This window comes from Ochotona curzoniae, unplaced genomic scaffold (assembly GCF_017591425.1).
Source record: "Ochotona curzoniae isolate NIBS_2020 unplaced genomic scaffold, NIBS_Ocur_1.0 contig_1071, whole genome shotgun sequence".
In the NCBI taxonomy this organism is placed as follows: Eukaryota; Metazoa; Chordata; class Mammalia; order Lagomorpha; family Ochotonidae; genus Ochotona; species Ochotona curzoniae.
The window spans coordinates 23,222,318-23,235,546 of NW_024464939.1; the positions used below are offsets into that span (position 1 = coordinate 23,222,318).

Consider the following 13,229-nt stretch of genomic DNA (forward strand, 5'->3'; position numbering starts at 1 on the left):
TACCGTCAGACACCACGTAATTCCGAACAGGGCTCTGTTCCTCTTACTTTCCCACTCTTCCAGTGGGAAAACTGAGGTTTAAAATGTAACTACCACATGGCTGAAAAAGGCAACTTTTTAATTTGAATCAGTGATCAAATGCCCAAAGCCAGATGCTCCTTTGATTTAATTTCAGGAGTATGTTTACACAAATTTTAGAATTAAAAGAATGCAAAACTTTATGACATTATACAGAAATAATTTTCTACATACTTTTATTATAAAATGTGCATAAAATTAAATTATTATTTTTAAATGTACAGTTTTATAGCAGTAGATGCATTGAAATATTATATAACCATCACTATATCCATTTTCTATGTTTATTTATTTTTTTCCCCCAAACAGAAGCTCCACACTCCTGAAATAATAACTGCTTTTCCCCCTCACAGCAATTTATGGGAGCTTCTGCTCTACTTTCTGTTTTTATGAAGAAAATATTTTTTAATGGGAAAGTTTTAATGTTAGATTATATGCATTAGCTTTTGAGTTCCTTTGCAGAATGTTGATTATAAATACTTTTCTTCTGAACAAGAAGTACCATTTACTTCAGTGTAAATCAAGTTATTTTTGCATTCTTAATTCTTTATTCTGTCTTAAACAAAGCGTTATAATTATACATGCCAAATAAAGAAGGTTCTGTGTTCTCTTCATGTTATTATATATAAACCAGTGGTACTAATTTCAGAACAAATGAGGTTTTTTTTTTCCCCCCCGAACCTTATTAAGCTGCTATGTTACTCTAGTTAGAACTCTTTAACAGTATCACAGTTTTAATTGCCTTTGCCATTAAATTCGTCAGAGTGGTTGCAAATCTAAGATGTGGTATCTTTTTACTGACCTACATTTATTTGTATCATATTCTCCTAGCCGACAGTTCTCAAATTGCACATGATTTATTTGAAATTGTTTTTCCAAATCAATGTGAGGTATGATTATTGTATTCTGTGGGTACTAGTTACTGGAAGGTGCCACATATTTTGTTCAGTTCCTGGGCTCTTTTTTACTGTTTACCCATGAGGTTGTAAAAAAAAAAAACCCTAGAACTCATGTCCATCCACTTTATGTTGACCTTGAGGTAAATGAAACTCAGTTTCAGTACACTGTTCACCTTGAATTTCTCCCTTTATTTGATTTTTCCCTAAGTGTTCTTTATTTTGTCAGCTCAAGGATTCATTCTAGGATCCAAAAGGTATCTTCAGTGTTTTTAGCACTTTCAGTGGTAGAACCCATCCTTCAAACTAGTGCCATTATACCAAGTGTTTTTCTGAGACTTTGTTAAACAGGTTCGTTCATTCCAGTGTGTTCATTCTGCCTGGTAATTGACAGTAGTAATAGAAGCATACATTTTGTCATAATTACCTACATGTGTTCAGATCTTCTGAATCAGCACCTGTTTTAGAAATGGATGAAAGAATTTTTAATTTTTAGTTATTGTAGCTTGGCTTTTACCTTCTGAGAATATTGAAGTAGTGGCCACTGAGGGGATGGGCAGAGTTCGGCCGAGGTCTTTGTGGTGGGAGAAGCTAAATGCATCCGCTTGCTGCCATTTAAGGAGCACACCAGCAGAAAGTCTTTCTCTGCACCTTCCTCCCTCTCTGTCACTCTACCTTTCAAATAAATAAATTACATCTGCAGTTCTATGCTTTTGGGGCTGTTTTGACACTGGGTTTTTGTGTTGTTGTGGAAACTGCTCCTTTCTGGTTTCAGCTTTCTCCTGCAGGGGTGTGTGTCTGTGTGTGTGTGTCTGTGTGTGCGTGCGTTCGCGCATGGAATGGGTGGGGGTGGGGTAGGAATGTTATCTGTAAGTGTGTGAGAACTGATAGCAAGGGAGGAGTGCTTTCTACTTGGAATAGTAGGAAACTATTTTTGAATTTGGCCTTTTGCCCTCCCAATCCTCTTCCCCCACCCCTTTTGTTATTCCCCCCCTTTTTAAAACATTTATTTATTTTTATTTGAAAGACAGACTTAGAGAGACTGCGAAAGACTGGTGGAGAGAGATCTTCATCATTTAGTTCATTCCCCAAATGGTACCAACTGCCAGAGCTGAGTGGATCTGAAGCCAAGAGCCTGGAGCTTCTTCTGGGTCTCCCCCATGAGTACACTGGGCTGTCCTCTTGTGCTGCTTTTCCAGGCTGTTGCTGAGAGCTGATCAGCAGCGGAGCAGCTGGGACATACATGGTGCTGGTGACACATGCACAAGACTGGACCCTCCTTTTTCTTTCTTTTCTCTCCTTTTGCTGTAACATGCCTCCAGTTTTCACGTATATGCTTAATACACCACTAACTGTAGCATTCAACAGTGAAAAGTAGAAACACTATTGTTTATATGGCCAAGGACTAGAAGCAATAATCAAATTAGATGTGTGTTTCACTCTTACACATTCACGTTGTTTTTTTTTTTATGTATAATTAGCAACCACAAATTGGAGACAACATGATATTTGTATTTTTGTATCTGATTTTCCTAGGCATAATGCTATCCAGATGTATCCATTTCATTATAAAAGGATTTTATTCATTATATGGCTCAGTAGTATTCCATCCTGAATATATACCACATTTTCTTTATCTAGTCATCAATTGACATCAGGGGTGATTTATTATTTTAATTCTTCGTGAGTTGAGCTGCTATAAAGATGGGGGTAGAAGGCCCGGTACCGTGGCCTAGCAGCTAAAGTCCTCACCGTGAACATGCCAGGATCCCATATGGGCGCCGGTTCTAATTCTGGCAGCTCCACTTCCCATCCAGCTCCCTGCTTGTGGCCTGGGAAAGCAGTCAAGGACGGCCCAAGGCCTTGGGACCCTGCATCTGCATGGGAGACCTGGAGGAAGTTCCTGGCTTCTGGCTTCAGATTGGCACAGCATCGGCCATTGCGCTCATTTGGGGAGTGAATCATTGGATGGAAGATATTTCTCTCTGTTTCTCCTCTTCTATATATATCTGACTTTCCAATAAAATATAAATAAATCTTCAAGAAAAAAAAGATGGGGGTACAGATAGCTCTTGTATGCTCACTGCATTTCCTTTGAGTATATTCCCAGGATAGGATGCCTTGTTCCTACGGTAGAACTGTTTTAAGATTTATTTTATTTTTACTGGAAAAGCAGATACACAGAGAGGAAGATCTTCATCTGATGACTCGCTCTCCAAGTAACCATAATGGCCAGAGCTAAACCAATCCGAAGCCAGGAGCGAGAGGCTTCCTCTGGGTCTCCCATGTAGATGCAGGGTCCCAAGGCTTTGGGCTGTCCTCGACTGCTTTCTCAGGCCAGAGCAGGGAGCTGGATGGGAAGCGGGGCTGCCAGGACATGAACTGCCGGCCATATGCGATCCCGGCACATGCAAGGGGAAGACATTAGACACTAGGCTACCGCGTCAGGCCCCAATAGCCATTCTTACTGGGATAAAGTAATTCCTCAGGTGGTTTTTATTGGTATTGATGACCAGAGATCCTGAGCATTTTTTCATATCTGTTGGTCATTTATATTTTAGCCTTTCAAAAATGCCTGGGGACTGATACAGTGGCATAATAGGCTGTTCCTTTGCCTGTGGTGCTGGAATCCATAATGATCACTGGTGTGTGTCCTGACTTTTCACCTTCAATCCAGCTGCCTGTAATGGCCTGGGAAAGCAGCAGAGGATGATTATTTTTTTGTGTGTAAAGTGTTGTCTATGAAATTCAAATGTGAATCATTTAGAAATGGTAATTTGGGCCCTGCACAGTAACTTAGTGGCTAAAGTCCTCTTGCACTTGCTGGGATTCCAGATGCATGCTGGTTCATGTCCTGGAGGCTCCACTTCCCATCCTGCTCCCTGCCTGTGGCCCGGGAAAGCAGTCAGAGATGTCCTAAAGCCTTGGGACCCTGCACCTGTATGTGAGACCTGGAAGAAACTCATGACTCCAGGCTTTGGATTGGCTCAGCTCCGGCCATTACAGCCACTCGGGGAGTGAACCAACGGATAGAAGATCTTCCTCTCTGTCTCTCCTCCTCTCTGTATATCTGACTTTCCAATCAAAATAAATAAAAATAAATCTCTAAAAAAAAAAAAGTGATAATTTTCAGTTATAGAGGATTTCTTTTGATATCTTAAGTATTTGTGTAGAAAGAGTTCATGAGAGAGAGTATGTTTTATCTGATTTCCCATGGAAGTGGCAAGAGCCCAGTACCTAGGCCCTCTTCTGCTGCTTTTGCCAGGCCTTTATCAGGTAGCTGAATTGGAAGTGGAGCAACTGGGACTTGAACTGGCTCCTGTGTAAGATGCTGACATCCCAGGTGGCAGCTTCACCTGCTATATCCCAAGGATTCCTTTTAAAGATTTTTTTTTTCATTATGTACATGTTCTCCTTTGAATCTTTGAGATATTTTTACAATCATAATTTTTAAATTCATTTTCCTAGATTTTATTATGTTGATCCATTTATAGGTTTATTGTGTTTTGACTTATATATCCCTCCAGGAGGTTAAGAACATTCAAGTTGTATTTTTTTTTAATTAATTTATTTTTATTAGAAAGTTGGATATAGAAAGAAGTGGAGAGACAGAGACAAAGGTATTCTGTCTGCTGATTGACTTCCCAAGTGGCCGCAACGGCCAGAGCTGAGCCCATCTGAAGCCAGGAACTTCTTCCGGGTCTCCCATGCAGGTGCGGTGTCCCGGGGTTTGGGCCATCCTTTGACTGCTTTCCCAGGCCACAGGCAGAGAGCTAGATGGGGAGTGGGGCCTCCGGGACATGAAATAGCACCCATCTGGGATCCCAGCAAGTGCAAGGAAAGGACTTGAGCCTCTAGGCTACCTCACCAGGCCCAGAACATTCAAGTATTCTTGCTTATTCTCCTCCTTTTTCATTTTTGATTCGGCATTCTTAGAAACATGCTTGAGTTTTAATCCAACAGGTGACTGAGTTTTGCAAATTGTCTTGATCCTTTTTGACTTACTGTGAGCTTTGTTCATGTGAGTCTAATAGTGCTTGCTGATAAAACTTTCTGCATTGATGGGCTGGTTTGGCCAATTTCCTAAAGTATGGGATATTTGGAATCTCTGGTTTAGCCTAGATGTTTTGTGAGAATTCCTCACCTTAATTGGTTGGATTTCAGATGTCTTTCAGCTCCATCCGTTGAAGTTATTCTTTCCCTTGTAATTCTTTTCTTTGCCTCCTGGAATCTCTCCAGACAAACCAGCCCAGCCTTGTATCAGCCCTACTGTCCAGGTGGCCCATCTTCTCGTCTCTTAAAGTCAGCTCTGCAAATTCCATGTGATCCTTGTTCTCACTGTTCAGCTTCAGGAAGCAACAGTGCGTTGCAGGATTCCCTGCTTTGCTTATGCGTTTGCTGACAGCCCACAGCTTCCTGGACAGTAAGAGAGAGCACTTTACTTTGCTTCACTTGAAAAGATTTTGCTATCCTAAATAATTTGTGTTCTTGTTTTGTTTTGGCTTAGATATTTTTCCACTGTTTTGTACTTTTTTTTTTTATTGGAAAGGCAGATATACAGAGAGGAGAGACAGAGAGGAAGATCTTCCATCCGATGATTCACTCCCCAAGTGAGCACAATGGCCGATGCTATGCCGATCCGAAGCCAGGGGCCTCTTCCGGGTCTCCCACGCGGGTGCCTTGGGCCGTGCTCGACTGCTTTCCCGGGCCACAGGCAGGGAGCTGGAAGGGAAGCGGGGCTGCCGGGATTAGAACCGGCGCCCATATGGGATCCCGGGCGTGCAAGGCGAGGACCTTAACCACTTGCGCCACCGCGTCGGGCCCAGGAATTAACTGTTTTGTACTTTACAAACTCATCTTCATCATTTAAAGACCAGATTGCCTGTTTTGGGGTTATTTTCTTTTCTTTTTTTTTTTCCTGGTTGCCTGCCTTGATGCTGTATCCTGCTTTACACGTCATGCTTGGTGCCTTGGCTTGTGATTGTTTTGTTGTTTAAAGATTTATTTATTTATTGGAAAGTCAGATATACACAGAGGAGGAGAGACAGACAGGAAGGTCTTCCATCTGATGATTCACTCCCCAAATGAGCACAATGGCCAATTCTATGCCAATCTGAAGCCAGGATCCAGGATCTTCTTCTGGGTCTCCCACACGGGTGCAGGGTTCCAAAGCTTTGGGCCATCCTTGACTGCTTTCCCAGGCCACAAGCTGGGAGCTGGATGGGAAGTGGAGCTGCCGGGATTAGAACCGGTGCCCATATGGGATCCTCGTGTGGTCAAGGCGAGGACTTTAGCCATTAGGCCATGCCGCCGGGTCCCTTGGCTTGTGATTGTTACTGCTTGTTTCTGAGATGGTATTTCCCACAAGCTGTAGGAGGAGAAAGACCATGTCTCTGTCACATCACATCTCTGGTGTTTCATGTGGTGAAGATCTCACCTTGAGTTTCCTCTTTTCCTCTGCCAATTGCAGCAGTATTTGTGGAGGTGAAATAGTATTGTTCAATTCAGAGTCCATCAAGTTACTTCAGAAAAGTTTTATGATCCTACTCTGATTTGAGAAAAAGTTAACTGACATTACAGTGTTTTCTTTGCTAAATTTGTCTTAATCTGCAGCCACTGATATTTTTAGTGTCTGTATACATACGTATATATGTATTATATCCACAAGTAGTTTACTCTGTTTATAATCATTTTAAAAGTAATGTGTTTTTCCCCTAACCTACAAATAGTTCTCATTCACAAAGTTTCTTTCAAGATAAATGCAGTGATCATCCCGTTGGTTGTAATAGCTTTGAGGAAGTCGGTATGGCCAGCATTTATGAGTTAAGAGTCTTTAATAACAACTTTCCTTGAAGAACTTGACTATTAAATGAATGAAGATATAGTTATTGTATATAATAATATTCTATTTTCACATTTATTTATTTTCAGTTTTATTTTATTTTTAGCTTCTGCTCCACAGACTTATCAGTGATTGCATTTGTTTGAAGATTACTAGCCAAAAACATTGGCATGAATTTATTTCAAGCTTGCTTTAAGTTTAAAATTAAAACTATATTTTCTGGGCCTGGTACAGTAGCCTAGTGGCTAAAGTCCTTGCCTTGAACGTGCCAGGATTCCATATGGGCACCAGTTCTATCCCAGCGGCCCCGCTTCCTATCCAGTTCCCTGCTTGTGGCCTGGTAAAGCAGTGGAGAACGGTCCAGAGTCTTGGGTTCCTGCCCCCACATGCGAGACCCAGAAGAGACTCCAGGTTCCTGGCTTGGGATTGTCTCATCGCTAGCTGTTGCGGCCACTTAGGGAGTGAATCATCAGACAGAAATTCTTCCTCTCTGTGTCTCTTTCTCTGTATATCCGACTTTCTAATTAAAACATAAAATAAATCTTAAAAAAAAATCTGTTTTTCCATAAGCAATTATGAGCTGTCAGTTACATTATTAGAATCTTAGAATTGGCAGGGATCTTGGAAGTCACTTGTTCTAGCCTGCCTCACCACCTCCTTATCAGAGGCCACTTGGAGATAGCTCTTTCCAGTTTTCATGGCTCCAGGCAAAAGTTAGAAATTGTAGAACATTTCTAGGAGTAGTATTGAGTTAAATTCTATTTTCCACAATCTTCTGCCTGTTGGTCCTTCTTCTGCCTTCTATAATTGCTTTTATAATAAAGCTCACCTTTTCCTTTGGCTGTTTTGTCTGACAGTAGTATTAACACTTGTTTTGTCTTTCATTTTTACTACTTTGCCCAACCCGTCTCAGTTGAAAAACTGTTTCTTACATAATGTGGCTGCCTGCATTTAAGAATATCATGTGTCTTTTGCTAAAATGTTCAGAATGAAAATTAGTTTTGTAAAAGTGGTCAGTAGTTATACTGTATGTGTGTATACAATTCATTTTTTAATCATAGTACTGACTTAATTCTTTTTTTGCTTTTGTTGATGTTATAGTTCAGATTGCAACCTTTATGTTTCATATGCACATTTGATCCAGGGAATAATCTGATACAAAACAGGATTAAATGCAAAATTCTCTTAGTTAGCTCCAGGATCTTTCCTCTGATAGGGTTTTAAGTTCCTCCTGGTGTGTTTGTAAGTCAGTGAGGAATCCTCTTAAGTGTAGTGTTGGGCTTGTGTCGCTCTGTATGGTTCCTAAGCATGTCACTGAGGCTTTGTGTGGGTTCTTGTTCAGCATAGGGTGTCCTGTGGTGTGACATTCTCCTGTTCTAAAATATTAGCAACGTTACAGTATACCATGGTGTGCTCTTCTCTTTTTTTCTAATGTTTTACTTTATTTTTAATATTATTTTCATAGTTGAGAGGGTTGCATGCCCATGTGGGCCTCTGATTATGTTGGGGAGGATCAAAGTATGGAGGAATGGAGGTGAGTTTCACTTCTTTCTTTTCTCTTCTTCTTCCTGTGATAACAGTGGGAGAAAGGTGAGCAGCCTACTCCTTACTTACTTTCAAACTACATCAGTGCCTAGAGCTGGGAAACAGTCATTTGATGTCACCCTAGAGATTCTTTGATGAGGAAGAATGTTCCCAGGGTGCTACTTGAGTGATTTTAACAGTTCTGAGATGTTGTCAGCTTTGTTGCACCAGGGTTGAAAAAAAATCTTTGCAAAATCTGTTTGCTAGCCAGGTCTACTTCAGTGAATCCACAGTCCTAGACATTTGTACCAAAGCCTGCCGGGGAAAGTTGTTTAACCTGTTGTGCTTTTCATCACTTGATGAGGTACTTGACATCTTTTGTTGGTTTAGATGAGCTGGCTGTCATGTTATTCATGTACATCTGGGTGTATTCTCTACTGCCTGGGCATCAGCAACTGAGGAGGCCCAGTCCTGATCCTTGTACTCCAAGAGACTATATATCTTGTGGTTTTTTTTCCCTGAGGCTAAGGTTTCAGTCCAACAGTCTAGCTGGGGAGTCCCCCATGGAACTTGGGGAGTACTCAGATTTGACTTGAATGCCCAGCTCATGGAGGGTTAGATTTGGTCTGTCTCCTGCACCAGCCAATGAGCCAATGAAATAACTTTTTTTTTTGAAAGGCAGATTTTACAGAGAAGGAAAAATCAATCTTCCATCTGCTGGCTCACTCCCGGGTCCCCTGTGGGCACAGGAGTCCTAGGACTTGAGCCATTCTCCATTCCTCCGTTGCTTTCCTTCGCTGTTAGCAGGGAGGTGGATCAGAAGTAGAGCAGCCAAGACTAGAACTGGCGTCCATTTGGGATGCTGGTGCTTGTGGGGGGAGGATTAGCACACTGAGCCACTTCCAACCCCATGTGCTCTTATTTATCAAGTTCAAATTCTACAGCTATATCTATACCATTTCTTTTTAGAAATTGTGGCAACATTTGTTGATTTGTTTTGTGATGATTTTCTACTTTTCTGAAGTTTTTAAAATATAGTTCGTGGTCCAGTAAGTAAACTAAGATAATGTCTTCTGACTCAGATGAATTGGATGTTTGTAAAAGTCTGGGTGTTTTTATTACTTCCTTTGTACTAGAATGAAACACATGTACATTTATGTCAAATATATTGTACTCTTACAACAAAATATATAATGCAGAGTTCTAAATCAGTATGACAGAAAGGTCTTAGCCATAGATTTTAAATGACATTTTGTTAGTTGTTAGCACTTAATTTTGGGGGGGGTCCATAATTCTTGAAATTCAAACTACTTGAAGAATACTGTACTCTGGATGTTAGTAAAAGAAATAAACTTGTTTATTAAGATGGATTGTAGCTTAAAATGGTAAAAGTATAATTGGAGGATTGTTACTGTAATTTCCATATTTTTCTGTGATCAGTTGGGTTGTACTTTTCTACATACAGATGATTTGTATATAGGACACTGTGATAGGCTATTTCTGTCCAAGGGATTCCAAAATTATAGACACTGATGTCAATGCAGATGAGGGTAGCCTAATTTGGTCAGGAGAGGGACGTGGTGAGTCTCTATATGGACAGCTAGAGGCTGTTGCCAAAATTGACAGGTGTCCTGTGCGTGGCAGAGAGCCCTACGGATAAAATGTGCTCTTGGATTACTTCTAAGAAACACTGATCAAAGTCAAACCTTTTTTTTTCCGTTGACCACACAGAAAATCATGAAGTTTGCTTTTAACGTATTTTTTTCAGATATTAGGCTAATGAATCCCAGAAAGATTGTGAAGTTTTGTATTTTCTTCTCCTGCTGTAAAATTCTCTTTTTGAAAGCTTAAATGAATCCTGTACAGTAATTTTTTAGATTGTTATCCTGCTGTGTTTCACTAAGGATTTGAGCCAGCTCTGAAAACAGTGAATGTGAAAGTCTGTATGTGTTGTTGGCATGAAAAGGAAACACTTTTTTCTTTATAGAGCAATAAATTACATTGTTCAATTCTGGAAATATTCTTAAGGTAATTTTCTAAGCAATAACCATATTATTAAAGTACTCATACTAATTTGACAGTGTTCATATTTCTTTCATGTGATTTTATTTTTATTCTTATTAAGAGAAACTTTGCAACCTACTAAAATGAACTGGTAATAAATAGCTCATCCCTGAAATAAAACTTTAAGGCTGTTGGATTGATCGTGTAAGATTAGAATGATATAAATATGTCATTCGCAAGGAAGAATTTGTTTTAGTTGTAGACTAAACAGTATTTTCTGATCTGGGAGGATCGTGTCTTGATTGTCACTGTACTACAGTGCCACACATACAGTAGAAACATAAGAAATAGGTGCTGGGGAAATCATTTTCAGAGCCAGCCCAAGGTGAGAAATGAAAGCCAAGAGCCTAGTCCTGCCTGGTGTCACTTGGCAAGCATAGTGCAAGTTCCCTTCAAGACCATTGTGATTGCAGTCAGCCTGAGAGGTGAGGTCAAGTTACAGTGTTAGGGAATTCTCCTTTTCAGATCTAATTGTTTAAATCTGATTGAGCTCAAAGGTATTAGAGCCCACTCTGATGCACACCATTCAATTCTAGAAGAGGAGGGGAGTCAGGCTGAGGGGAGGTGCTGATTTGCCCGGAAAGCACCTGCTGTGACAGTGAAGATGGGGAAAAAAAACTAAGCCTTTTTCTCCAAGCTCTGTGGAGTTTGAGATGGTAGAGATAATCTGTACCAGAATTCATCAGAGAACATGGAGGCTGATATTTCCTGCTCCATGTCTAAGTTCTGGGTTTCTAACCTTCTCTTCTTTCAGGTTTTTTGTTTGTTTGTTTTAATTGTCTTTTAAAGGTTAGTTGATTGATTTGGAGAGAGAGAAGGATAGATACCTTGCATCTGTTAGTTTACTCCCCAGGTTCCCACAACAGCTGGAGCTGGCCTGGAGCCAGAAACTCCATCTGGATTTCCTACAGGAGAGGCAGGGACTTGAGTCCTTGGGCCATCACCTCTTGCTTCCTTCCCAGGTATGTTAGGAGGAAGCCGGATCAAAAGTGGAGGTGGGCCTGTGTCCTGGGCACTCCATTGTGGGCTGCAGGTATTTCCAGTGGCTTACCATGCTGTGCAGCAATGTGCATCTGTCTCTCTTAATGTACAAGAAGATGCAGAAATTTGAGCTCATTGTTAACTAAAAAGGCATTTATTGGAATATTTAATTTAAACACAGTACCAGAAATGTTATTGTTTCTCAAAACTTGACTCTTTTTGAGCAGCTGATTGGAAGAATAGAATGACAGTAAGAACAGAAGTATTCCTGGGTTAAGGTCATTTTAGCAGTGGACCAATTTGGACTGTTCAGCCAAGGCCAGAGTGTCAGAGAGACAATGACCCTGAAGCCTATGTTAAGCACTGGCTTGGCTACCCACACTCTAACAGGGCAAAGGATATTTCCGTTGAGTGTTGGGCTAAGATACTCTGTCCCATGCCTGGGCATTCTTTGAATTTGGTTGATGGTATTTCACCGGAATAAGGAGAGTAATCAAAGACCCCAACAATCTCATGGGAAGCCTGGTCTCCTTAACAAACAAAAAACATTTATCTTGATTTGAACAACAGTTAGCATCCTGGTTTGTTCATCCTGGAACCAGAAGTAAAATGTCCATGGCTATGTATTAAGAATGGTTTTGATTTAGAAAAATTTGAATTGAGACCTGTCCATTACTTTATGTTTCACTTTGACAGTTCTGGAATTAACTTGTACCTAAATTCTTTGTGCCATGGGTTAAGTAATGAAAACATTAGCATTAGAGCCACTTGAGCTCTTTTCAAATACTTGAGAATCATTGTTCATGCAGTTGCTGTGCCAGGTGGCTTTATTCCATTCTTGGTTGCAGTCCTGCCACCTGTACGTGGTGATCACCTTTCTCCTGAACCTCTGCTAGGCAGTCCAATTACCCATCTAGCTCCCACCCTGACTATTTGACTGACTGGGTCTTTGGAAAATGCAGGTTGCTGAAGATCCCTAGCAGATTGTTATTCTTTGCTAGTTTGGAGATGGGAAACCTTGGCGTGGCCTCTGGGAGGCCTCTGGAAGAACTAGCCTCTGACTGCAGCTGCATCTATGCCTTCCTGCACTCGGGCTGCTCAGTAGGGTCTCCTTTCTATCACTGATACTTGGTGCTTTCTTGGCCCTTATGCCTAGTCTCTTGGCCACACAGGTTTTTCCTGTTGTCATGGTTTTGCTGCATCACTTCCAGCATAGAGACATTTCTGGGACTCTGGGGAGAAGTTCCTTACCTGTTCTGTAGGTCAGACCCAAACTTTGGGGGACAGCTCCTCTCTCCTTCATCATACTGGTTACAGCTGCGGTTCCATGTTGATTTGTATTTTTTGTCGGTGTAGATTCTAAACTGTACCTATCACAAGGACCAAAACTGTGTCTGCTTCTACTTAATCATTGTATCCCAGATGTCCAGCCCAGGTCCCGGAACATTATGGCAGCTTAGTAAACATTTGCTGAAGAACTTGAATTGAATGAAAGCTATGTAAGATGCTCCTATCAGCTGTACTACCTGCAGTCTGTTTTTACTGGCTTTTGCAGATGAATGGGTACTGGCACACTTCGTTATTAGTTCACTTACAGCCACGAGTACTAGACACATACCCTGAGCACTGTTTTATAAGCTAGATTGCAATTAAAATATGAAAGTAGTATGCCTGTAATGCACTGGTTCAACTGGCTTTGTCAAAATGAGTGAATTGTTATGTTAAGTAGCAAAACAGTATGACAACATCTAACATTCATAAAATAATCCTAGCTCCAAAGGAAATAAAAAGTTGAATAAATGCACTGTGAAAGTTGAAAAGAGTAACATGTGTGCACGTTTTTA

At 40.8% G+C, this 13,229-nt stretch overlaps 1 protein-coding gene across 1 annotated transcript in view; it reads left to right on the forward strand.

Annotated features, from left to right (window-relative positions):
- Positions 1-13,229, forward strand: part of PDE7A (phosphodiesterase 7A) — a 115,697-nt gene that overhangs the window by 37,861 nt on the left and 64,607 nt on the right. The gene's annotated exons all lie outside the window — the stretch shown is intronic.